Below are 27380 nucleotides of genomic sequence, written 5' to 3'. Positions count from 1 at the left end.
TTAGAACATTGCTGTAATGGTGTAAACACTTTGTTGAAGTAGCATTGAAGTGGCTTGTGGGATTAATTAGTAGTGGATAGAAGTAGAATTATGAGTAATGCATGTGTATGGGTAGTTAGTTTGTAGAATAGACAACAGGTGTGCATGTGTGTGTGTAAATAACATGTGAACCCCATGCTCTCCTGACCTATACTTGCGCAAGGCATAACCCTATTCATTTTAGTGAATTAATAAGTAGCGCTTGATTTATTAAAACGTAAGTGAACCACATTAGTGATGTGGATTTAAATATGATATTGTCAGTCCATTTAAATTTTTATTTTACACTGTCAAGTCATTTCACTTTTATTTTTACATTGTCAAGTCATTTAAATTTTATTTTATATTGTCGATTCATCTAATTATTTTTATTAAAAAAATTTATTAAGTCTCACTTTGTTCTTAAAAATTGTGAAAGACAATACTAAGTGGTATTATGTATGACATTGTGTAATCACATAAGGATGATGAAAAATTTCTGTGAATGCAGTTGAGAACGTGAAAGCGAACCGGCAAAACTCTTAAGAGACAGCGGGAGCAGCCGGACTAGTCGTAAACTGGCGGGTTTCCCAGCGGGACACGCTGCCAGCCAGGCCACTTCGGGAGCGCGGCCGACTACAAAAGACGCGGCAAACACTTTCCCTTGTACCTGCTGCTAATGGGGGGCCGCCCCGGGCGACCCTTTCCTCGAGGCGATGACCTGAGATGGGCGAGCGGTCCACCGCGCGGAAAGCCATCTCCTGGCAACGCACCTCACGCACGCGACCGTGACGAGACGGCCGCGGTGTAACAACACAAAGGGCGTGGAGCCTTTCGACAGGTACTGTCCAAAGAAACTTGCAGACGTCAACGACGCCTATCGACATTTCCTGACGGATGCCTACTGTCAAGCGACAGTAAATCATGGTTCGATGTTCTCTGGTCGCTAAGGGTGGCACAAAAGAAGAGCCATTGAAGTGTCATCCTTGCCCAGGAATATCAACCTGGCGTGTCAATCGAGGATACCGCACGAATTTGACAACACAAACATGGAACCAAATCGAGATGTACGTGACACAGACCACCAAGAGAAACTTCATGAGAGGGCAGAGACGGCGGGATCGCACGCAACAGATGGACAAAAATCCCTACTGACAGCTGCGGCGACGAACCCCCTCCCTCACCCTTATATTGTGCCTCGGAACAGTGGAACTAGTGAGTGTATCAGTGAACAGTGATTATACGGTTCTTAGTTCAATGCATATACGTGTGTTTCTGTCACAGAAACTTTGACTCGTGTGTTTTGCAGGGACTCGATTTATTGGTGTTTATTAAACTCTGACTCTTGTATTTTGCAGGTGTTCTATATTTTTTTTAACTTTGACTCTTGTATTTTGCAGGTGTTTTATTTATTGGTGTTTTGTTTTAGATGTTGACTATTGTACTGTTTTATTGATCAATGTTTGTTCTTGTGTGATGTATTAGATTTGTGTTATTTTGTTTAGTAAATTCATTGCTGTGGCACTGCTTCCTTTATCAGTCAGATAGCTTTTCATTCTCATTGGACTGTGATCGATTAGCCTTTGCATGGGGCATATTTATTCTGAGGGACCCCTTAAGGGTAACAATCACATAATTATTGTAGTTTCAGTATAATGACACAGTGCTCATTGTTTGCTAACTAACTGAAATATTGTAGAGTGATTAAATTAGTGCCACATAGTTAGGTTAATTCTACAGATTATTAGTTTTATAAGATATAGAATTTTTTTTGCGATAACCGCTTTGTAAAACATGTTTTTTTCTCTTATATTTTTTTTTGCTTTTGCGGATTGTGCATTCTAATGTTCTGCTTTATGATACAGATGTTATTTCATGTTCTTTTTTAATTGCTGTGGCACCTTTGCTATTTTCATAAATTTTGCTTGTTAATAAACAGTCATAAATTTGCCTGTGATCAGTTGGCTCTTGCAATGAGCAAATACTGGTGAACTCCATAAGGGTAACAACCAGAAATTGTTTTCATATCAATGACACAGGAACCATTGTTTTTACTTGCTGACCGATTTAGGTCTACACGACCTTTTAAATAGGTGTCACAGATTGTGTGTTTTTTTTTCTCTCTTTGAAATTGGTAGATTGTAAAGATGTTTGAAATTATTGTGTTTTAGCAAGTAGCTGGTGACCTTTTGCCTTTTTCTTTACACTTTTGGTTTAAGTAGGGTGTGAGAAGCCTGCTTGGGAATGTCCTAGCATGGCCAGAAAATTCCCTGCACAGTCTTTTCCCGGAGCGTTGGGGTTATGAAAGGTCTCTGTTGGATTCCTTTCATGTTTGATTTCTCAAATTTGTTGTCATTTATGGAGTAAATTCCTCTTCCATATTTACTGTGGCGTTTCTGACTATCTGGGAGGAGACTGAGTAGTGGAACGTGTTACTTTTACACGTAAACAAGAACGATCTCTCACACTACTACACTTTAAAGCACAGTTTATATGTAATTCTTATATGTAATTCATGTCACACAGTCTCATACGGAACCTACATCCGCTTTCTTTTATATACTGTGTATGATAAGATACTGTCATCCCCCTTCCCTTCTGTGTGAGAGGATGAATGATCAAATGTGTTTGTAGCTGCATGCTTGAGGGTAGCAGACAAGGCTGTCTGCTAGAGAACAGTAGGACCAACGTTGAAACAGGTAGCTACGGTTCCTAAAAGCAGAGAGGTTTCCATTCTTAGTATGGTCCGGTCCGTCCCCTGTCATGTTGGTATAGGAAGCTGCCCCTCTGGCGCCTTCCGTTGGTCTTTGTGAGCGACTCTCAGGAGCACGCTGGGGAGTTCGGTGGTAGTTGGCAGTTGGAGAGTTGCACTCCAGCAGTAGGCAGTGGCAGTCTGGCGGTAGCGAGCGTCTGAAATGGTAAGATCTCCGGCTAAGCGCGTGTCTGCTAAGTCCGTAGGACAATGGATTTGTTAAGTTCAGCTTAACTGAGAATTTAATCACTTTTATTTCGGGTTTAGCTCTAAGATATCTAAGGTTATCTTAAATTGCAGCGTAGTGTAATTCTCGTGTGAGGTTCATATTATTTTCCGGGAGTTGCTTTGTTACTACTTTGTGAGTAAAGTGGAACCACGTGTTGATCAGTAACTCTAAGTAAGATCAATCTTAAATGCAAATGCTTGTGTGATTATAACGTCTCGTCTTGACAATATTTTGAATATAGCAACTTTTCTTTATGTTCAACCCACGTGGCATGTACTTTGCGAGACCAGTACCACGTGCTTATATAACTGTTTGACCCGTCAGGTTAACAGTAAGACATTAATAACCAGTTCAAGGTTTTTCTTTTGTCAATTGCTTTTCGAGCTAATTTATTTTATTATCAAAATTATTGTGGAGTTATACGCTTTCTGTAAACCAAGTTGACCACGTGAAGCATGTGGTGTAATCATCTCAAAGTAGCCCTCAGCTATTCTTCTTGGGAAGATTCCACAAAGAGTTAATATGAATTTAGTATACCAGTGTGTGGTAATTACATGACGGACAGGATTGTGCTACGAACTTAAACTCTTTGGGTAAAAATTTGAATCTGTTTGTAGTGATTAACTTTCTCTTGCATGTGTTTGAATGTTCTTTGTGTGTTGTTTTATGAATGCAGTGTTGTATCCAGTCTCCCAATCTTGACTCCATATTTTATGTGTTCAGTAAGATTCCAATCTCACATTTTCACAATCGTAAATAAGGCACCAGCTCAGTTATAACTCACGTATAATATCCTGAAATTTCAATGAACAATCTTTAAAATAAATTTGCAAATATAAACTGAATTCTTTCTTTTTATTTAAATTCTCCCTTTTATAAATATATATTACCGGTTGTTGTATGACTGTAAAAGATTATAATAAATGTTAGTCTGATTGGTAATGTGGTAAACCTCGACAAGATACCCAGTCCTGAAACAGTGTGCCTAGTAAACGCACGGTTAACTTCTCCCCAGACAGCTCACGGCTTGTAACCCGTTTTCATTATCTATTGGCTAGCAGTAACGCTTTTATTCTACTATTAGCATCCGATCTCAGCATACCAAATTCATGTAGCAATATTACACATGGCGACCCTGTTCTGTGATTCCGCTAGACTCTGGAATCTCTGATACGTTAGATTGCGAGCGTGTTATAATCTTAATTTTTTTTCCCTACAGCGCTCAAACAACTTCTGCGTCGTTCTGAGCAGACTTTCAAAAGATTCACGGCGTTGTTGAGCGGCGTTGTGTTGTTTGTCTTGTTGTTTTGTTTTCTATATTCGTGTATTCTATATGTGTGTGTTTAGATGTGTGTTTTTTTTTCTCTCACTTGTAATTGCCACTGTTTCGATCAAAGAAAAAAATTTGTTTCGCGTGTGAAAAAGTGCGTACTAGGTTGAGTATCTTTCGTGTGACTGTCGTAATTTTTGGGGGACACATTTATTGTGATTAGTGTGTTGCGTACTGGGTGTAAATTGCACTAATGCTGACACGTAACCAAGCTAAAAGTAAGCGGTCCGACAACTTAAGCAACATGGACCAAGGGGATAATTTGATTTCCAATATTAATGCGTCGGGCAGTTCCGAAAATACAATGGGAAATACTTCAGACGAAATGCAAAACAGCACGAACGGCCTCACATCAGAGCCACAAATTAATTTGCCTCCAACTAACCAAATTGATTTGGCAGAACTTATGAAAGCCTTATTGCAACAAAATAAAGAATCATCCGAAAAATCGATCCGCGAGCTAGGGGAACAAATGACGCGGAAAGCAGAAGAATCGTTCCGAGAACAAAAAGAATCATCAGAAAAATCGTTCCGAGAACAAAAAGAATCATCCGAAAAATCGATCCGCGAGCTAAGCGAACAAATTGACGAAAAACTAATCCAGCAGACAAATAAAGTCGACAAGTCGATGCAGAGAGTGTCCGATGATATCTCACAAAGAATAAACAATCTGGCAAGTGAAATAAAAAGTGATATTATGAAAGAATTAGGCCGTACATTTGAACAAATCGATGATCGTCTGCAAGCCTTAGAACAGAGTAAGCGGAGTGGCGATTCCGAATCTAAAGAAAGCGAAGAAAGGCTACTTAGGAATTTCCAAGAGCTGAGAGAAGAATGCCAAAGAGATCGCCAGCAGGTACTCTCGAGGGTCCAGGAGGCGGAAACGCATTGTCCCACGGTCGTTAGCAACACAATAGCGGACAACAGTTTAGCGATCCACGCGTTGGAACAGCAGGTCGGACAATTGAAGCAGACTGGGGCGGAGAACAAGAGACAAATAGATGATAAGATCGCGGCATTAGCGGACATTGTAGGCACGATGAAGCTGACGGAAAGCGAGAACAATACTACACCGGCAGCGGCCGCAGAGACCGAAGAAGTGCGTTCGCTTCTTAAATTTCAGAAGGGACAGTTTGAAGTGAACAGACAGCACAAAGCTGTAACAGGCGATTTACAAGAACGCGTGGCGCATCTGGAAAACCGCATGGCGTGTGATTCCGAACTCGCCAATAGCAATAAAAATAGCCGTACGAACAGTGCAGAGAGGGACTCCGGCCACGAGGGAGATTTTGACGACAGGGAAGAATGTAATTTAAGGGGCAGACATGAGACGAATAAAAACATACAAGGGCCTCGCCGGAAGGAAATGCGGGGATTTGATTTCAAACATTTCCTTACGGTAAGAAAGTTTGAGATATTCCGAAATTCTCAAAAAGGCATACATCCACGAGCATGGCTCGAGCAATTTGAGTTCTGTCTTCCTCCCGACTGGGCAAGTTCACATAAGATAGAATATATGTGTGGCTATCTGGAAGGCGAACCGGTGAGTCGCATGAGGTCGGCAGCGCGTCACTGCAACTCCACTCGGGAGTTTCGACAAGCCTTTCTCTCCGCATATTGGTCGGAAGCGGCACAAGATATGGTCAAACATGGCATAATTATGCTGCCAAATTTGAACCAGTCTGGTTTCGGCAGCCCTGCACGCCTATTCGACCACATGCTGCAGGCAAATCAATTTTTATACGACCCATACGGACCTGCGGAACTAATTAGGATATGCATCACCAAATTGCCGATGCACTTGCGGCACGTCATTCTTGCGGGACGATGCAAAGAGGACGTGGAAACGTTTAAAACGCTTCTCCAAGAGATGGAATACAATACAACAGAATGTCCGCCTAATCAGGCACAAAGTTATTACGGGGCACAGCAGCGCGATCGCAGTCGTGGCCGTATTACTAATCAACGGCGTGACTGGTCGTCGCGACGCGAACGAAACAATTATCGGGACAGGCCGTATAGAAACTGGGGTAACACTCGCGAGCACAGGTGGAACAACAGAAATGATCGAGGACGTAGACAAGATCGTGAACGCAACAGGTACGGCAACCAGCATCGTTACTACGATGAACACGGTGGGAGTAGGATTGTAGGCGGAGCCCCACATGATGTTGAAATTCGGCCGGCCAACCCTAGACATAATCCAGTAAATGGAAATGAACGAAACCGGCAATGACAAACGATCAGCCCAGAAGGCGCCAAATCGGAACAAATGAGCGACATGGCAAATGTGTAGAAAGGACAGTGAGAAGTAGAGAGGACGGAGAAGAGAAAGAATTGATTAGTTTAAATTTGTGACGTATGCATTTTGAATAATATGTTAGTAAAAAATAATGATAAAGATGTTTCTATGTGATGTTTCTAGCTTTTTTTTCTTTCCTTGTGCAATTAGGATTTAGGTTGGTTCCAAATGTGAAGATAAAAGGTTTCTTTGTGAACCAGTGAAATGCTGTTTATATATTTTTTGTGTCAATTGAAAAGAGTCGCTCCTGAGAGAAGCAAGATCGTTGCTGAATTAGTGCAAAAACTCAGGGGAATATCCGATCTGTGGGTATTATGGGTCTGGCAAACCCAGGTCCCCAGCTGTTATAGTTGAATTCTTTTATCTTGGCGGCTAGCGCATGCCCGCCCAGACGCGGGAGATTGCTGCGTTGCCAGTTGCACACGACGCACGCGCCAAGAGAAGCAGCGCCATAGTATAGCATAGTTCGTAAACTTACGTTTAGGGGGGAGCGCGCAGTACATGAAGTAAAGCCACCACGACCGCATTAACCCTTTCGCTGCTACAAAGACGTGCTCCCTGCATTCCGCGCTGTGCGCGATTTTATCACTGCACTGCTCGCCTGTGCAGACACATGGTGTTCCGACTGCTTTGACACTCTTATCATTCGATTCCACAAAAACTATTTGGCCCAAAAATTTGATTTTTACACATCTTCTTGACTGATACCTTCCCCCCATAAATGACTTAATTTTGTTTCGATGTTCAACGCAGTTATTATGCAGCATTAAATATAGTTAACCATTGCACGAAATTTTGAAGAGTTTGCAGAGGTAAAAGTTCATAGAGTATACTTTCCGTATGGTCGATTTTAGTTGCCACAATGTTGAGAATGAAATGTGGACAAGATACCCAAATTTCATATAAAATTTGCTGTGTAACAATATCTCATTTAATTTAAGTACCACATAGGTGTCGTATGTAATATTGAGAAATATTCCATCTTTCGCGACTGTAACAAAACTTTTATTTACACCAGGTACGTTTGGCTTTATTTTAAAGCACTTCAATCAATCAAAAGGCAGTACACAAAATACATTAAACAAAACTGTAGACTTACAAAAACATTAGGACTTGAATATACCGTCTATCAGTGAAGTCCCCTGAGCTATGTCAAATATAATTTTTGTGTGTGGCACACACAAACAACATTTATTTGCTAAAACACTGATCAGCCAACACAAACGTTGAATATTGTGTTACCGCAGAGCAAAACTACGAAAGGTGACTTGGCAATGGAGGAGACAAAATACTGTCCACTGAAGATGCTTCAAAAGAGAGATACGCATCTGGTCTAAATAAGTCGCTTATTACAGTTGCAGAAGAGGAATATATTTCAATAGCATTGGTAAAACTGCGACTGTGGAACAAAAATAAGAAAGACAACATGAGTACCATTGTGTATGTGCCATCCTTTCATTGATTGAAGTGCTTTAAAATAAAGCCAAACGCGCCAGGTGTAAATAAAACTTTTATTACAGTCGCGAAAGATGGAATATTTCTCAATATTACATACGACACCTATGTGGTACTTAAATTAAATGAGATGTTGTTATACAGTAAATTTTATATGAAATTTAGGTATCTTATCCACATTTCATTCTCAACACTGTGGCAACTAAAATCGACCATACGGAAAGTATACGCTATGGACTTTTACCTCTGCAAATTCTTCAAAATTTCGTGCAATGGTTTACTACATTTAATGCTGCATAATAACTGCGTTGAACATCGAAACAAAATTAAGTCATTTATGGGGAAAAGGTATCAGTCAAGAAGACGTGTAAAAATCAAATTTTTGGGCCAAATAGTTTTTGTGAAATCGAATGATAAGTGTGTCAAAGCAGTGGGAACACCATGCGTCTGCACAGGCGAGCAGTGCAGTGATGACAAAATCGTGCACAGCGCGGAATGCGGGGAGCACGTGTCTACAGCAGCGAAAGGGTTAATGAAGAGACAAAGCACTAGAAATTTCGAAAAATTGCATTCAAACGAATAAAATTCATTAAGTATGGCACTTCAATATTGTTTTTAAATAAAGAAAATATTACACACCTCACAAGGATTGAACTCATAACCTTTCACATAGAAGTCAAACACCTTCACCATTACACTAACACAGCTCGTCTATGTTACTTCCTACTTGAGAAGTATAACACGTGACGCAAAAATACTGACAAACACCGTTGGTATGACTATGAATATTCACACTTCGTCGAAGTACAATAGGAAATAAACAATTACCGCTGTTCTTTATTGCGAAAAAGCGGTTCGTGAGATTGATACAAACACCTTTCCTTGCTATCGCCTGAATTAGGAGTCTTATTGCTTGTTTTGTTTAATTCATTAATAGAATATGAAGCAAATGGTATAAAGAATGCTTTTTCCAAACTTTCTATAAAAGAAAGTCTGCTATCAAGACATTGCTTTTGTTCTATTACTTTATTTATGACTGAACGTTTCTAAAACTGAAGACACTCGTCCATGCTCTGCACTGCAGTCGAGATCTGGCAACGTCGTTCTCTGTTCATTGGCTGACTGTGTTTTGTGACGTCAGATGCGCAGAACGAACCTAAATTCGGCCGCCAACATAAATGACGCGCACTTTAGTAGCCTTGTTTCCGATTTTCTGCTTTCAGTGCTACTATCTATCTATTACTATTCTATATCTGTCTGTATAAATGAGGATCTCTTACTATAGTATGCGTGCTGTATGAATATTTTAAGATAGGAGAACTCTGAGAAAGGAAGGAGTAAGTTTAGAATCTTGAAAACAGGATGCGATAATACGATTGTTTAACCATTGGCTTCCCAATATGCAATGATTTGTTAATATTGATGATATATGTCTTTTTTTTGTTCTTTATAGCTGAGTACGTAAAGTGCTGTCTGTGGATTGCGTAAGTAGATTGATTCCCTTCAAGGTGAAAGAAGAATTGTGGTTTGTGTAATTTACGTGGCTCTGAAATATTATTGTGGTAGTCAAATACGAGCAGTTTTTCAGCAAATGGAGAATGGAACGGAAATATGGATCCTTTTTGTAGTCTTGATTGATGTTGAGCCAAAGCCTGAAAAATTATTCTGCGTTAATACTTGTCCTAGAAAAGCGACGTTTATGTGTTTTGCTGATGCTGTGACCATTACAGCCTACTGTTTTCGCTGGTGCGGGATGCACTGCAGCCTATATGATTTGTACTGTGGAAGCTTCCCTCTTGAAGGTAGAGGATGATTAAATAATTTTGATTATGGGAACGAAGGAAAGCTTGGTTTAAGGTAATAAGGATGAAGCAAAACATTTGTCATTTAAACTACAGGAGGATTCGGATCTTTTGTGTCTGTTGTAAGTTCAATATGTTAAGATGAAACTGTTTTACAGAATAGAGGTGACCACAATTTTGCCATTCATGAGAAATGAATCCAGAATAACCACCACAGGCGAAATAACTGATTTGGAAGCGAAAGGTAACGTAAGGAAGGAACGAAATCGAAGCAAAATGGGTAAGAAAAGTAGTATAACCTGTATAATGCAAATAATTTAACCTTCTCAGAGCCATCTGTGTGATTAATTCTTGTGATAACGTAATTTTAGATGAAATTTTCTTACTGTGTTATGTGTGAATATATGAGTATGATAAATGTATAATTGCGAGTCTCTTTTCAGGTGTGCGAACTGGTATAAATGTTTTTGCGTGTAAATAACCATTGTTCTTTTTACTGTGTATGTTTAAGGAAAGTTTCTCCATTTATCATGTGACAAGACGTATGCCGCGAGCGTCAAGAAGAGGGCGAATTAGAACATTGCTGTAATGGTGTAAACACTTTGTTGAAGTAGCATTGAAGTGGCTTGTGGGATTAATTAGTAGTGGATAGAAGTAGAATTATGAGTAATGCATGTGTATGGGTAGTTAGTTTGTAGAATAGACAACAGGTGTGCATGTGTGTGTGTAAATAACATGTGAACCCCATGCTCTCCTGACCTATACTTGCGCAAGGCATAACCCTATTCATTTTAGTGAATTAATAAGTAGCGCTTGATTTATTAAAACGTAAGTGAACCACATTAGTGATGTGGATTTAAATATGATATTGTCAGTCCATTTAAATTTTTATTTTACACTGTCAAGTCATTTCACTTTTATTTTTACATTGTCAAGTCATTTAAATTTTATTTTATATTGTCGATTCATCTAATTATTTTTATTAAAAAAATTTATTAAGTCTCACTTTGTTCTTAAAAATTGTGAAAGACAATACTAAGTGGTATTATGTATGACATTGTGTAATCACATAAGGATGATGAAAAATTTCTGTGAATGCAGTTGAGAACGTGAAAGCGAACCGGCAAAACTCTTAAGAGACAGCGGGAGCAGCCGGACTAGTCGTAAACTGGCGGGTTTCCCAGCGGGACACGCTGCCAGCCAGGCCACTTCGGGAGCGCGGCCGACTACAAAAGACGCGGCAAACACTTTCCCTTGTACCTGCTGCTAATGGGGGGCCGCCCCGGGCGACCCTTTCCTCGAGGCGATGACCTGAGATGGGCGAGCGGTCCACCGCGCGGAAAGCCATCTCCTGGCAACGCACCTCACGCACGCGACCGTGACGAGACGGCCGCGGTGTAACAACACAAAGGGCGTGGAGCCTTTCGACAGGTACTGTCCAAAGAAACTTGCAGACGTCAACGACGCCTATCGACATTTCCTGACGGATGCCTACTGTCAAGCGACAGTAAATCATGGTTCGATGTTCTCTGGTCGCTAAGGGTGGCACAAAAGAAGAGCCATTGAAGTGTCATCCTTGCCCAGGAATATCAACCTGGCGTGTCAATCGAGGATACCGCACGAATTTGACAACACAAACATGGAACCAAATCGAGATGTACGTGACACAGACCACCAAGAGAAACTTCATGAGAGGGCAGAGACGGCGGGATCGCACGCAACAGATGGACAAAAATCCCTACTGACAGCTGCGGCGACGAACCCCCTCCCTCACCCTTATATTGTGCCTCGGAACAGTGGAACTAGTGAGTGTATCAGTGAACAGTGATTATACGGTTCTTAGTTCAATGCATATACGTGTGTTTCTGTCACAGAAACTTTGACTCGTGTGTTTTGCAGGGACTCGATTTATTGGTGTTTATTAAACTCTGACTCTTGTATTTTGCAGGTGTTCTATATTTTTTTTAACTTTGACTCTTGTATTTTGCAGGTGTTTTATTTATTGGTGTTTTGTTTTAGATGTTGACTATTGTACTGTTTTATTGATCAATGTTTGTTCTTGTGTGATGTATTAGATTTGTGTTATTTTGTTTAGTAAATTCATTGCTGTGGCACTGCTTCCTTTATCAGTCAGATAGCTTTTCATTCTCATTGGACTGTGATCGATTAGCCTTTGCATGGGGCATATTTATTCTGAGGGACCCCTTAAGGGTAACAATCACATAATTATTGTAGTTTCAGTATAATGACACAGTGCTCATTGTTTGCTAACTAACTGAAATATTGTAGAGTGATTAAATTAGTGCCACATAGTTAGGTTAATTCTACAGATTATTAGTTTTATAAGATATAGAATTTTTTTTGCGATAACCGCTTTGTAAAACATGTTTTTTTCTCTTATATTTTTTTTTGCTTTTGCGGATTGTGCATTCTAATGTTCTGCTTTATGATACAGATGTTATTTCATGTTCTTTTTTAATTGCTGTGGCACCTTTGCTATTTTCATAAATTTTGCTTGTTAATAAACAGTCATAAATTTGCCTGTGATCAGTTGGCTCTTGCAATGAGCAAATACTGGTGAACTCCATAAGGGTAACAACCAGAAATTGTTTTCATATCAATGACACAGGAACCATTGTTTTTACTTGCTGACCGATTTAGGTCTACACGACCTTTTAAATAGGTGTCACAGATTGTGTGTTTTTTTTTCTCTCTTTGAAATTGGTAGATTGTAAAGATGTTTGAAATTATTGTGTTTTAGCAAGTAGCTGGTGACCTTTTGCCTTTTTCTTTACACTTTTGGTTTAAGTAGGGTGTGAGAAGCCTGCTTGGGAATGTCCTAGCATGGCCAGAAAATTCCCTGCACAGTCTTTTCCCGGAGCGTTGGGGTTATGAAAGGTCTCTGTTGGATTCCTTTCATGTTTGATTTCTCAAATTTGTTGTCATTTATGGAGTAAATTCCTCTTCCATATTTACTGTGGCGTTTCTGACTATCTGGGAGGAGACTGAGTAGTGGAACGTGTTACTTTTACACGTAAACAAGAACGATCTCTCACACTACTACACTTTAAAGCACAGTTTATATGTAATTCTTATATGTAATTCATGTCACACAGTCTCATACGGAACCTACATCCGCTTTCTTTTATATACTGTGTATGATAAGATACTGTCATCCCCCTTCCCTTCTGTGTGAGAGGATGAATGATCAAATGTGTTTGTAGCTGCATGCTTGAGGGTAGCAGACAAGGCTGTCTGCTAGAGAACAGTAGGACCAACGTTGAAACAGGTAGCTACGGTTCCTAAAAGCAGAGAGGTTTCCATTCTTAGTATGGTCCGGTCCGTCCCCTGTCATGTTGGTATAGGAAGCTGCCCCTCTGGCGCCTTCCGTTGGTCTTTGTGAGCGACTCTCAGGAGCACGCTGGGGAGTTCGGTGGTAGTTGGCAGTTGGAGAGTTGCACTCCAGCAGTAGGCAGTGGCAGTCTGGCGGTAGCGAGCGTCTGAAATGGTAAGATCTCCGGCTAAGCGCGTGTCTGCTAAGTCCGTAGGACAATGGATTTGTTAAGTTCAGCTTAACTGAGAATTTAATCACTTTTATTTCGGGTTTAGCTCTAAGATATCTAAGGTTATCTTAAATTGCAGCGTAGTGTAATTCTCGTGTGAGGTTCATATTATTTTCCGGGAGTTGCTTTGTTACTACTTTGTGAGTAAAGTGGAACCACGTGTTGATCAGTAACTCTAAGTAAGATCAATCTTAAATGCAAATGCTTGTGTGATTATAACGTCTCGTCTTGACAATATTTTGAATATAGCAACTTTTCTTTATGTTCAACCCACGTGGCATGTACTTTGCGAGACCAGTACCACGTGCTTATATAACTGTTTGACCCGTCAGGTTAACAGTAAGACATTAATAACCAGTTCAAGGTTTTTCTTTTGTCAATTGCTTTTCGAGCTAATTTATTTTATTATCAAAATTATTGTGGAGTTATACGCTTTCTGTAAACCAAGTTGACCACGTGAAGCATGTGGTGTAATCATCTCAAAGTAGCCCTCAGCTATTCTTCTTGGGAAGATTCCACAAAGAGTTAATATGAATTTAGTATACCAGTGTGTGGTAATTACATGACGGACAGGATTGTGCTACGAACTTAAACTCTTTGGGTAAAAATTTGAATCTGTTTGTAGTGATTAACTTTCTCTTGCATGTGTTAGAATGTTCTTTGTGTGTTGTTTTATGAATGCAGTGTTGTATCCAGTCTCCCAATCTTGACTCCATATTTTATGTGTTCAGTAAGATTCCAATCTCACATTTTCACAATCGTAAATAAGGCACCAGCTCAGTTATAACTCACGTATAATATCCTGAAATTTCAATGAACAATCTTTAAAATAAATTTGCAAATATAAACTGAATTCTTTCTTTTTATTTAAATTCTCCCTTTTATAAATATATATTACCGGTTGTTGTATGACTGTAAAAGATTATAATAAATGTTAGTCTGATTGGTAATGTGGTAAACCTAGACAAGATACCCAGTCCTGAAACAGTGTGCCTAGTAAACGCACGGTTAACTTCTCCCCAGACAGCTCACGGCTTGTAACCCGTTTTCATTATCTATTGGCTAGCAGTAACGCTTTTATTCTACTATTAGCATCCGATCTCAGCATACCAAATTCATGTAGCAATATTACACATGGCGACCCTGTTCTGTGATTCCGCTAGACTCTGGAATCTCTGATACGTTAGATTGCGAGCGTGTTATAATCTTAATTTTTTTTCCCTACAGCGCTCAAACAACTTCTGCGTCGTTCTGAGCAGACTTTCAAAAGATTCACGGCGTTGTTGAGCGGCGTTGTGTTGTTTGTCTTGTTGTTTTGTTTTCTATATTCGTGTATTCTATATGTGTGTGTTTAGATGTGTGTTTTTTTTTCTCTCGCTTGTAATTGCCACTGTTTCGATCAAAGAAAAAAATTTGTTTCGCGTGTGAAAAAGTGCGTACTAGGTTGAGTATCTTTCGTGTGACTGTCGTAATTTTTGGGGGACACATTTATTGTGATTAGTGTGTTGCGTACTGGGTGTAAATTGCACTAATGCTGACACGTAACCAAGCTAAAAGTAAGCGGTCCGACAACTTAAGCAACATGGACCAAGGGGATAATTTGATTTCCAATATTAATGCGTCGGGCAGTTCCGAAAATACAATGGGAAATACTTCAGACGAAATGCAAAACAGCACGAACGGCCTCACATCAGAGCCACAAATTAATTTGCCTCCAACTAACCAAATTGATTTGGCAGAACTTATGAAAGCCTTATTGCAACAAAATAAAGAATCATCCGAAAAATCGATCCGCGAGCTAGGGGAACAAATGACGCGGAAAGCAGAAGAATCGTTCCGAGAACAAAAAGAATCATCAGAAAAATCGTTCCGAGAACAAAAAGAATCATCCGAAAAATCGATCCGCGAGCTAGGCGAACAAATAGACGAAAAACTAATCCAGCAGACAAATAAAGTCGACAAGTCGATGCAGAGAGTGTCCGATGATATCTCACAAAGAATAAACAATCTGGCAAGTGAAATAAAAAGTGATATTATGAAAGAATTAGGCCGTACATTTGAACAAATCGATGATCGTCTGCAAGCCTTAGAACAGAGTAAGCGGAGTGGCGATTCCGAATCTAAAGAAAGCGAAGAAAGGCTACTTAGGAATTTCCAAGAGCTGAGAGAAGAATGCCAAAGAGATCGCCAGCAGGTACTCTCGAGGGTCCAGGAGGCGGAAACGCATTGTCCCACGGTCGTTAGCAACACAATAGCGGACAACAGTTTAGCGATCCACGCGTTGGAACAGCAGGTCGGACAATTGAAGCAGACTGGGGCGGAGAACAAGAGACAAATAGATGATAAGATCGCGGCATTAGCGGACATTGTAGGCACGATGAAGCTGACGGAAAGCGAGAACAATACTACACCGGCAGCGGCCGCAGAGACCGAAGAAGTGCGTTCGCTTCTTAAATTTCAGAAGGGACAGTTTGAAGTGAACAGACAGCACAAAGCTGTAACAGGCGATTTACAAGAACGCGTGGCGCATCTGGAAAACCGCATGGCGTGTGATTCCGAACTCGCCAATAGCAATAAAAATAGCCGTACGAACAGTGCAGAGAGGGACTCCGGCCACGAGGGAGATTTTGACGACAGGGAAGAATGTAATTTAAGGGGCAGACATGAGACGAATAAAAACATACAAGGGCCTCGCCGGAAGGAAATGCGGGGATTTGATTTCAAACATTTCCTTACGGTAAGAAAGTTTGAGATATTCCGAAATTCTCAAAAAGGCATACATCCACGAGCATGGCTCGAGCAATTTGAGTTCTGTCTTCCTCCCGACTGGGCAAGTTCACATAAGATAGAATATATGTGTGGCTATCTGGAAGGCGAACCGGCGAGTCGCATGAGGTCGGCAGCGCGTCACTGCAACTCCACTCGGGAGTTTCGACAAGCCTTTCTCTCCGCATATTGGTCGGAAGCGGCACAAGATATGGTCAAACATGGCATAATTATGCTGCCAAATTTGAACCAGTCTGGTTTCGGCAGCCCTGCACGCCTATTCGACCACATGCTGCAGGCAAATCAATTTTTATACGACCCATACGGACCTGCGGAACTAATTAGGATATGCATCACCAAATTGCCGATGCACTTGCGGCACGTCATTCTTGCGGGACGATGCAAAGAGGACGTGGAAACGTTTAAAACGCTTCTCCAAGAGATGGAATACAATACAACAGAATGTCCGCCTAATCAGGCACAAAGTTATTACGGGGCACAGCAGCGCGATCGCAGTCGTGGCCGTATTACTAATCAACGGCGTGACTGGTCGTCGCGACGCGAACGAAACAATTATCGGGACAGGCCGTATAGAAACTGGGGTAACACTCGCGAGCACAGGTGGAACAACAGAAATGATCGAGGACGTAGACAAGATCGTGAACGCAACAGGTACGGCAACCAGCATCGTTACTACGATGAACACGGTGGGAGTAGGATTGTAGGCGGAGCCCCACATGATGTTGAAATTCGGCCGGCCAACCCTAGACATAATCCAGTAAATGGAAATGAACGAAACCGGCAATGACAAACGATCAGCCCAGAAGGCGCCAAATCGGAACAAATGAGCGACATGGCAAATGTGTAGAAAGGACAGTGAGAAGTAGAGAGGACGGAGAAGAGAAAGAATTGATTAGTTTAAATTTGTGACGTATGCATTTTGAATAATATGTTAGTAAAAAATAATGATAAAGATGTTTCTATGTGATGTTTCTAGCTTTTTTTTCTTTCCTTGTGCAATTAGGATTTAGGTTGGTTCCAAATGTGAAGATAAAAGGTTTCTTTGTGAACCAGTGAAATGCTGTTTATATATTTTTTGTGTCAATTGAAAAGAGTCGCTCCTGAGAGAAGCAAGATCGTTGCTGAATTAGTGCAAAAACTCAGGGGAATATCCGATCTGTGGGTATTATGGGTCTGGCAAACCCAGGTCCCCAGCTGTTAGTAGCCTTGTTTCCGATTTTCTGCTTTCAGTGCTACTATCTATCTATTACTATTCTATATCTGTCTGTATAAATGAGGATCTCTTACTATAGTATGCGTGCTGTATGAATATTTTAAGATAGGAGAACTCTGAGAAAGGAAGGAGTAAGTTTAGAATCTTGAAAACAGGATGCGATAATACGATTGTTTAACCATTGGCTTCCCAATATGCAATGATTTGTTAATATTGATGATATATGTCTTTTTTTTGTTCTTTATAGCTGAGTACGTAAAGTGCTGTCTGTGGATTGCGTAAGTAGATTGATTCCCTTCAAGGTGAAAGAAGAATTGTGGTTTGTGTAATTTACGTGGCTCTGAAATATTATTGTGGTAGTCAAATACGAGCAGTTTTTCAGCAAATGGAGAATGGAACGGAAATATGGATCCTTTTTGTAGTCTTGATTGATGTTGAGCCAAAGCCTGAAAAATTATTCTGCGTTAATACTTGTCCTAGAAAAGCGACGTTTATGTGTTTTGCTGATGCTGTGACCATTACAGCCTACTGTTTTCGCTGGTGCGGGATGCACTGCAGCCTATATGATTTGTACTGTGGAAGCTTCCCTCTTGAAGGTAGAGGATGATTAAATAATTTTGATTATGGGAACGAAGGAAAGCTTGGTTTAAGGTAATAAGGATGAAGCAAAACATTTGTCATTTAAACTACAGGAGGATTCGGATCTTTTGTGTCTGTTGTAAGTTCAATATGTTAAGATGAAACTGTTTTACAGAATAGAGGTGACCACAATTTTGCCATTCATGAGAAATGAATCCAGAATAACCACCACAGGCGAAATAACTGATTTGGAAGCGAAAGGTAACGTAAGGAAGGAACGAAATCGAAGCAAAATGGGTAAGAAAAGTAGTATAACCTGTATAATGCAAATAATTTAACCTTCTCAGAGCCATCTGTGTGATTAATTCTTGTGATAACGTAATTTTAGATGAAATTTTCTTACTGTGTTATGTGTGAATATATGAGTATGATAAATGTATAATTGCGAGTCTCTTTTCAGGTGTGCGAACTGGTATAAATGTTTTTGCGTGTAAATAACCATTGTTCTTTTTACTGTGTATGTTTAAGGAAAGTTTCTCCATTTATCATGTGACAAGACGTATGCCGCGAGCGTCAAGAAGAGGGCGAATTAGAACATTGCTGTAATGGTGTAAACACTTTGTTGAAGTAGCATTGAAGTGGCTTGTGGGATTAATTAGTAGTGGATAGAAGTAGAATTATGAGTAATGCATGTGTATGGGTAGTTAGTTTGTAGAATAGACAACAGGTGTGCATGTGTGTGTGTAAATAACATGTGAACCCCATGCTCTCCTGACCTATACTTGCGCAAGGCATAACCCTATTCATTTTAGTGAATTAATAAGTAGCACTTGATTTATTAAAACGTAAGTGAACCACATTAGTGATGTGGATTTAAATATGATATTGTCAGTCCATTTAAATTTTTATTTTACACTGTCAAGTCATTTCACTTTTATTTTTACATTGTCAAGTCATTTAAATTTTATTTTATATTGTCGATTCATCTAATTATTTTTATTAAAAAAATTTATTAAGTCTCACTTTGTTCTTAAAAATTGTGAAAGACAATACTAAGTGGTATTATGTATGACATTGTGTAATCACATAAGGATGATGAAAAATTTCTGTGAATGCAGTTGAGAACGTGAAAGCGAACCGGCAAAACTCTTAAGAGACAGCGGGAGCAGCCGGACTAGTCGTAAACTGGCGGGTTTCCCAGCGGGACACGCTGCCAGCCAGGCCACTTCGGGAGCGCGGCCGACTACAAAAGACGCGGCAAACACTTTCCCTTGTACCTGCTGCTAATGGGGGGCCGCCCCGGGCGACCCTTTCCTCGAGGCGATGACCTGAGATGGGCGAGCGGTCCACCGCGCGGAAAGCCATCTCCTGGCAACGCACCTCACGCACGCGACCGTGACGAGACGGCCGCGGTGTAACAACACAAAGGGCGTGGAGCCTTTCGACAGGTACTGTCCAAAGAAACTTGCAGACGTCAACGACGCCTATCGACATTTCCTGACGGATGCCTACTGTCAAGCGACAGTAAATCATGGTTCGATGTTCTCTGGTCGCTAAGGGTGGCACAAAGGAAGAGCCATTGAAGTGTCATCCTTGCCCAGGAATATCAACCTGGCGTGTCAATCGAGGATACCGCACGAATTTGACAACACAAACATGGAACCAAATCGAGATGTACGTGACACAGACCACCAAGAGAAACTTCATGAGAGGGCAGAGACGACGGGATCGCACGCAACAGATGGACAAAAATCCCTACTGACAGCTGCGGCGACGAACCCCCTCCCTCACCCTTATATTGTGCCTCGGAACAGTGGAACTAGTGAGTGTATCAGTGAACAGTGATTATACGGTTCTTAGTTCAATGCATATACGTGTGTTTCTGTCACAGAAACTTTGACTCGTGTGTTTTGCAGGGACTCGATTTATTGGTGTTTATTAAACTCTGACTCTTGTATTTTGCAGGTGTTCTATATTTTTTTTAACTTTGACTCTTGTATTTTGCAGGTGTTTTATTTATTGGTGTTTTGTTTTAGATGTTGACTATTGTACTGTTTTATTGATCAATGTTTGTTCTTGTGTGATGTATTAGATTTGTGTTATTTTGTTTAGTAAATTCATTGCTGTGGCACTGCTTCCTTTATCAGTCAGATAGCTTTTCATTCTCATTGGACTGTGATCGATTAGCCTTTGCATGGGGCATATTTATTCTGAGGGACCCCTTAAGGGTAACAATCACATAATTATTGTAGTTTCAGTATAATGACACAGTGCTCATTGTTTGCTAACTAACTGAAATATTGTAGAGTGATTAAATTAGTGCCACATAGTTAGGTTAATTCTACAGATTATTAGTTTTATAAGATATAGAATTTTTTTTGCGATAACCGCTTTGTAAAACATGTTTTTTTCTCTTATATTTTTTTTTGCTTTTGCGGATTGTGCATTCTAATGTTCTGCTTTATGATACAGATGTTATTTCATGTTCTTTTTTAATTGCTGTGGCACCTTTGCTATTTTCATAAATTTTGCTTGTTAATAAACAGTCATAAATTTGCCTGTGATCAGTTGGCTCTTGCAATGAGCAAATACTGGTGAACTCCATAAGGGTAACAACCAGAAATTGTTTTCATATCAATGACACAGGAACCATTGTTTTTACTTGCTGACCGATTTAGGTCTACACGACCTTTTAAATAGGTGTCACAGATTGTGTGTTTTTTTTTCTCTCTTTGAAATTGGTAGATTGTAAAGATGTTTGAAATTATTGTGTTTTAGCAAGTAGCTGGTGACCTTTTGCCTTTTTCTTTACACTTTTGGTTTAAGTAGGGTGTGAGAAGCCTGCTTGGGAATGTCCTAGCATGGCCAGAAAATTCCCTGCACAGTCTTTTCCCGGAGCGTTGGGGTTATGAAAGGTCTCTGTTGGATTCCTTTCATGTTTGATTTCTCAAATTTGTTGTCATTTATGGAGTAAATTCCTCTTCCATATTTACTGTGGCGTTTCTGACTATCTGGGAGGAGACTGAGTAGTGGAACGTGTTACTTTTACACGTAAACAAGAACGATCTCTCACACTACTACACTTTAAAGCACAGTTTATATGTAATTCTTATATGTAATTCATGTCACACAGTCTCATACGGAACCTACATCCGCTTTCTTTTATATACTGTGTATGATAAGATACTGTCATCCCCCTTCCCTTCTGTGTGAGAGGATGAATGATCAAATGTGTTTGTAGCTGCATGCTTGAGGGTAGCAGACAAGGCTGTCTGCTAGAGAACAGTAGGACCAACGTTGAAACAGGTAGCTACGGTTCCTAAAAGCAGAGAGGTTTCCATTCTTAGTATGGTCCGGTCCGTCCCCTGTCATGTTGGTATAGGAAGCTGCCCCTCTGGCGCCTTCCGTTGGTCTTTGTGAGCGACTCTCAGGAGCACGCTGGGGAGTTCGGTGGTAGTTGGCAGTTGGAGAGTTGCACTCCAGCAGTAGGCAGTGGCAGTCTGGCGGTAGCGAGCGTCTGAAATGGTAAGATCTCCGGCTAAGCGCGTGTCTGCTAAGTCCGTAGGACAATGGATTTGTTAAGTTCAGCTTAACTGAGAATTTAATCACTTTTATTTCGGGTTTAGCTCTAAGATATCTAAGGTTATCTTAAATTGCAGCGTAGTGTAATTCTCGTGTGAGGTTCATATTATTTTCCGGGAGTTGCTTTGTTACTACTTTGTGAGTAAAGTGGAACCACGTGTTGATCAGTAACTCTAAGTAAGATCAATCTTAAATGCAAATGCTTGTGTGATTATAACGTCTCGTCTTGACAATATTTTGAATATAGCAACTTTTCTTTATGTTCAACCCACGTGGCATGTACTTTGCGAGACCAGTACCACGTGCTTATATAACTGTTTGACCCGTCAGGTTAACAGTAAGACATTAATAACCAGTTCAAGGTTTTTCTTTTGTCAATTGCTTTTCGAGCTAATTTATTTTATTATCAAAATTATTGTGGAGTTATACGCTTTCTGTAAACCAAGTTGACCACGTGAAGCATGTGGTGTAATCATCTCAAAGTAGCCCTCAGCTATTCTTCTTGGGAAGATTCCACAAAGAGTTAATATGAATTTAGTATACCAGTGTGTGGTAATTACATGATGGACAGGATTGTGCTACGAACTTAAACTCTTTGGGTAAAAATTTGAATCTGTTTGTAGTGATTAACTTTCTCTTGCATGTGTTAGAATGTTCTTTGTGTGTTGTTTTATGAATGCAGTGTTGTATCCAGTCTCCCAATCTTGACTCCATATTTTATGTGTTCAGTAAGATTCCAATCTCACATTTTCACAATCGTAAATAAGGCACCAGCTCAGTTATAACTCACGTATAATATCCTGAAATTTCAATGAACAATCTTTAAAATAAATTTGCAAATATAAACTGAATTCTTTCTTTTTATTTAAATTCTCCCTTTTATAAATATATATTACCGGTTGTTGTATGACTGTAAAAGATTATAATAAATGTTAGTCTGATTGGTAATGTGGTAAACCTAGACAAGATACCCAGTCCTGAAACAGTGTGCCTAGTAAACGCACGGTTAACTTCTCCCCAGACAGCTCACGGCTTGTAACCCGTTTTCATTATCTATTGGCTAGCAGTAACGCTTTTATTCTACTATTAGCATCCGATCTCAGCATACCAAATTCATGTAGCAATATTACACATGGCGACCCTGTTCTGTGATTCCGCTAGACTCTGGAATCTCTGATACGTTAGATTGCGAGCGTGTTATAATCTTAATTTTTTTTCCCTACAGCGCTCAAACAACTTCTGCGTCGTTCTGAGCAGACTTTCAAAAGATTCACGGCGTTGTTGAGCGGCGTTGTGTTGTTTGTCTTGTTGTTTTGTTTTCTATATTCGTGTATTCTATATGTGTGTGTTTAGATGTGTGTTTTTTTTTCTCTCGCTTGTAATTGCCACTGTTTCGATCAAAGAAAAAAATTTGTTTCGCGTGTGAAAAAGTGCGTACTAGGTTGAGTATCTTTCGTGTGACTGTCGTAATTTTTGGGGGACACATTTATTGTGATTAGTGTGTTGCGTACTGGGTGTAAATTGCACTAATGCTGACACGTAACCAAGCTAAAAGTAAGCGGTCCGACAACTTAAGCAACATGGACCAAGGGGATAATTTGATTTCCAATATTAATGCGTCGGGCAGTTCCGAAAATACAATGGGAAATACTTCAGACGAAATGCAAAACAGCACGAACGGCCTCACATCAGAGCCACAAATTAATTTGCCTCCAACTAACCAAATTGATTTGGCAGAACTTATGAAAGCCTTATTGCAACAAAATAAAGAATCATCCGAAAAATCGATCCGCGAGCTAGGGGAACAAATGACGCGGAAAGCAGAAGAATCGTTCCGAGAACAAAAAGAATCATCAGAAAAATCGTTCCGAGAACAAAAAGAATCATCCGAAAAATCGATCCGCGAGCTAGGCGAACAAATAGACGAAAAACTAATCCAGCAGACAAATAAAGTCGACAAGTCGATGCAGAGAGTGTCCGATGATATCTCACAAAGAATAAACAATCTGGCAAGTGAAATAAAAAGTGATATTATGAAAGAATTAGGCCGTACATTTGAACAAATCGATGATCGTCTGCAAGCCTTAGAACAGAGTAAGCGGAGTGGCGATTCCGAATCTAAAGAAAGCGAAGAAAGGCTACTTAGGAATTTCCAAGAGCTGAGAGAAGAATGCCAAAGAGATCGCCAGCAGGTACTCTCGAGGGTCCAGGAGGCGGAAACGCATTGTCCCACGGTCGTTAGCAACACAATAGCGGACAACAGTTTAGCGATCCACGCGTTGGAACAGCAGGTCGGACAATTGAAGCAGACTGGGGCGGAGAACAAGAGACAAATAGATGATAAGATCGCGGCATTAGCGGACATTGTAGGCACGATGAAGCTGACGGAAAGCGAGAACAATACTACACCGGCAGCGGCCGCAGAGACCGAAGAAGTGCGTTCGCTTCTTAAATTTCAGAAGGGACAGTTTGAAGTGAACAGACAGCACAAAGCTGTAACAGGCGATTTACAAGAACGCGTGGCGCATCTGGAAAACCGCATGGCGTGTGATTCCGAACTCGCCAATAGCAATAAAAATAGCCGTACGAACAGTGCAGAGAGGGACTCCGGCCACGAGGGAGATTTTGACGACAGGGAAGAATGTAATTTAAGGGGCAGACATGAGACGAATAAAAACATACAAGGGCCTCGCCGGAAGGAAATGCGGGGATTTGATTTCAAACATTTCCTTACGGTAAGAAAGTTTGAGATATTCCGAAATTCTCAAAAAGGCATACATCCACGAGCATGGCTCGAGCAATTTGAGTTCTGTCTTCCTCCCGACTGGGCAAGTTCACATAAGATAGAATATATGTGTGGCTATCTGGAAGGCGAACCGGCGAGTCGCATGAGGTCGGCAGCGCGTCACTGCAACTCCACTCGGGAGTTTCGACAAGCCTTTCTCTCCGCATATTGGTCGGAAGCGGCACAAGATATGGTCAAACATGGCATAATTATGCTGCCAAATTTGAACCAGTCTGGTTTCGGCAGCCCTGCACGCCTATTCGACCACATGCTGCAGGCAAATCAATTTTTATACGACCCATACGGACCTGCGGAACTAATTAGGATATGCATCACCAAATTGCCGATGCACTTGCGGCACGTCATTCTTGCGGGACGATGCAAAGAGGACGTGGAAACGTTTAAAACGCTTCTCCAAGAGATGGAATACAATACAACAGAATGTCCGCCTAATCAGGCACAAAGTTATTACGGGGCACAGCAGCGCGATCGCAGTCGTGGCCGTATTACTAATCAACGGCGTGACTGGTCGTCGCGACGCGAACGAAACAATTATCGGGACAGGCCGTATAGAAACTGGGGTAACACTCGCGAGCACAGGTGGAACAACAGAAATGATCGAGGACGTAGACAAGATCGTGAACGCAACAGGTACGGCAACCAGCATCGTTACTACGATGAACACGGTGGGAGTAGGATTGTAGGCGGAGCCCCACATGATGTTGAAATTCGGCCGGCCAACCCTAGACATAATCCAGTAAATGGAAATGAACGAAACCGGCAATGACAAACGATCAGCCCAGAAGGCGCCAAATCGGAACAAATGAGCGACATGGCAAATGTGTAGAAAGGACAGTGAGAAGTAGAGAGGACGGAGAAGAGAAAGAATTGATTAGTTTAAATTTGTGACGTATGCATTTTGAATAATATGTTAGTAAAAAATAATGATAAAGATGTTTCTATGTGATGTTTCTAGCTTTTTTTTCTTTCCTTGTGCAATTAGGATTTAGGTTGGTTCCAAATGTGAAGATAAAAGGTTTCTTTGTGAACCAGTGAAATGCTGTTTATATATTTTTTGTGTCAATTGAAAAGAGTCGCTCCTGAGAGAAGCAAGATCGTTGCTGAATTAGTGCAAAAACTCAGGGGAATATCCGATCTGTGGGTATTATGGGTCTGGCAAACCCAGGTCCCCAGCTGTTAGTAGCCTTGTTTCCGATTTTCTGCTTTCAGTGCTACTATCTATCTATTACTATTCTATATCTGTCTGTATAAATGAGGATCTCTTACTATAGTATGCGTGCTGTATGAATATTTTAAGATAGGAGAACTCTGACAAAGGAAGGAGTAAGTTTAGAATCTTGAAAACAGGATGCGATAATACGATTGTTTAACCATTGGCTTCCCAATATGCAATGATTTGTTAATATTGATGATATATGTCTTTTTTTTGTTCTTTATAGCTGAGTACGTAAAGTGCTGTCTGTGGATTGCGTAAGTAGATTGATTCCCTTCAAGGTGAAAGAAGAATTGTGGTTTGTGTAATTTACGTGGCTCTGAAATATTATTGTGGTAGTCAAATACGAGCAGTTTTTCAGCAAATGGAGAATGGAACGGAAATATGGATCCTTTTTGTAGTCTTGATTGATGTTGAGCCAAAGCCTGAAAAATTATTCTGCGTTAATACTTGTCCTAGAAAAGCGACGTTTATGTGTTTTGCTGATGCTGTGACCATTACAGCCTACTGTTTTCGCTGGTGCGGGATGCACTGCAGCCTATATGATTTGTACTGTGGAAGCTTCCCTCTTGAAGGTAGAGGATGATTAAATAATTTTGATTATGGGAACGAAGGAAAGCTTGGTTTAAGGTAATAAGGATGAAGCAAAACATTTGTCATTTAAACTACAGGAGGATTCGGATCTTTTGTGTCTGTTGTAAGTTCAATATGTTAAGATGAAACTGTTTTACAGAATAGAGGTGACCACAATTTTGCCATTCATGAGAAATGAATCCAGAATAACCACCACAGGCGAAATAACTGATTTGGAAGCGAAAGGTAACGTAAGGAAGGAACGAAATCGAAGCAAAATGGGTAAGAAAAGTAGTATAACCTGTATAATGCAAATAATTTAACCTTCTCAGAGCCATCTGTGTGATTAATTCTTGTGATAACGTAATTTTAGATGAAATTTTCTTACTGTGTTATGTGTGAATATATGAGTATGATAAATGTATAATTGCGAGTCTCTTTTCAGGTGTGCGAACTGGTATAAATGTTTTTGCGTGTAAATAACCATTGTTCTTTTTACTGTGTATGTTTAAGGAAAGTTTCTCCATTTATCATGTGACAAGACGTATGCCGCGAGCGTCAAGAAGAGGGCGAATTAGAACATTGCTGTAATGGTGTAAACACTTTGTTGAAGTAGCATTGAAGTGGCTTGTGGGATTAATTAGTAGTGGATAGAAGTAGAATTATGAGTAATGCATGTGTATGGGTAGTTAGTTTGTAGAATAGACAACAGGTGTGCATGTGTGTGTGTAAATAACATGTGAACCCCATGCTCTCCTGACCTATACTTGCGCAAGGCATAACCCTATTCATTTTAGTGAATTAATAAGTAGCACTTGATTTATTAAAACGTAAGTGAACCACATTAGTGATGTGGATTTAAATATGATATTGTCAGTCCATTTAAATTTTTATTTTACACTGTCAAGTCATTTCACTTTTATTTTTACATTGTCAAGTCATTTAAATTTTATTTTATATTGTCGATTCATCTAATTATTTTTATTAAAAAAATTTATTAAGTCTCACTTTGTTCTTAAAAATTGTGAAAGACAATACTAAGTGGTATTATGTATGACATTGTGTAATCACATAAGGATGATGAAAAATTTCTGTGAATGCAGTTGAGAACGTGAAAGCGAACCGGCAAAACTCTTAAGAGACAGCGGGAGCAGCCGGACTAGTCGTAAACTGGCG

This window comes from Schistocerca nitens, chromosome 8 (assembly GCF_023898315.1).
Source record: "Schistocerca nitens isolate TAMUIC-IGC-003100 chromosome 8, iqSchNite1.1, whole genome shotgun sequence".
Classification (NCBI taxonomy): Eukaryota; Metazoa; Arthropoda; class Insecta; order Orthoptera; family Acrididae; genus Schistocerca; species Schistocerca nitens.
This window is presented reverse-complemented; position numbering follows the sequence as displayed.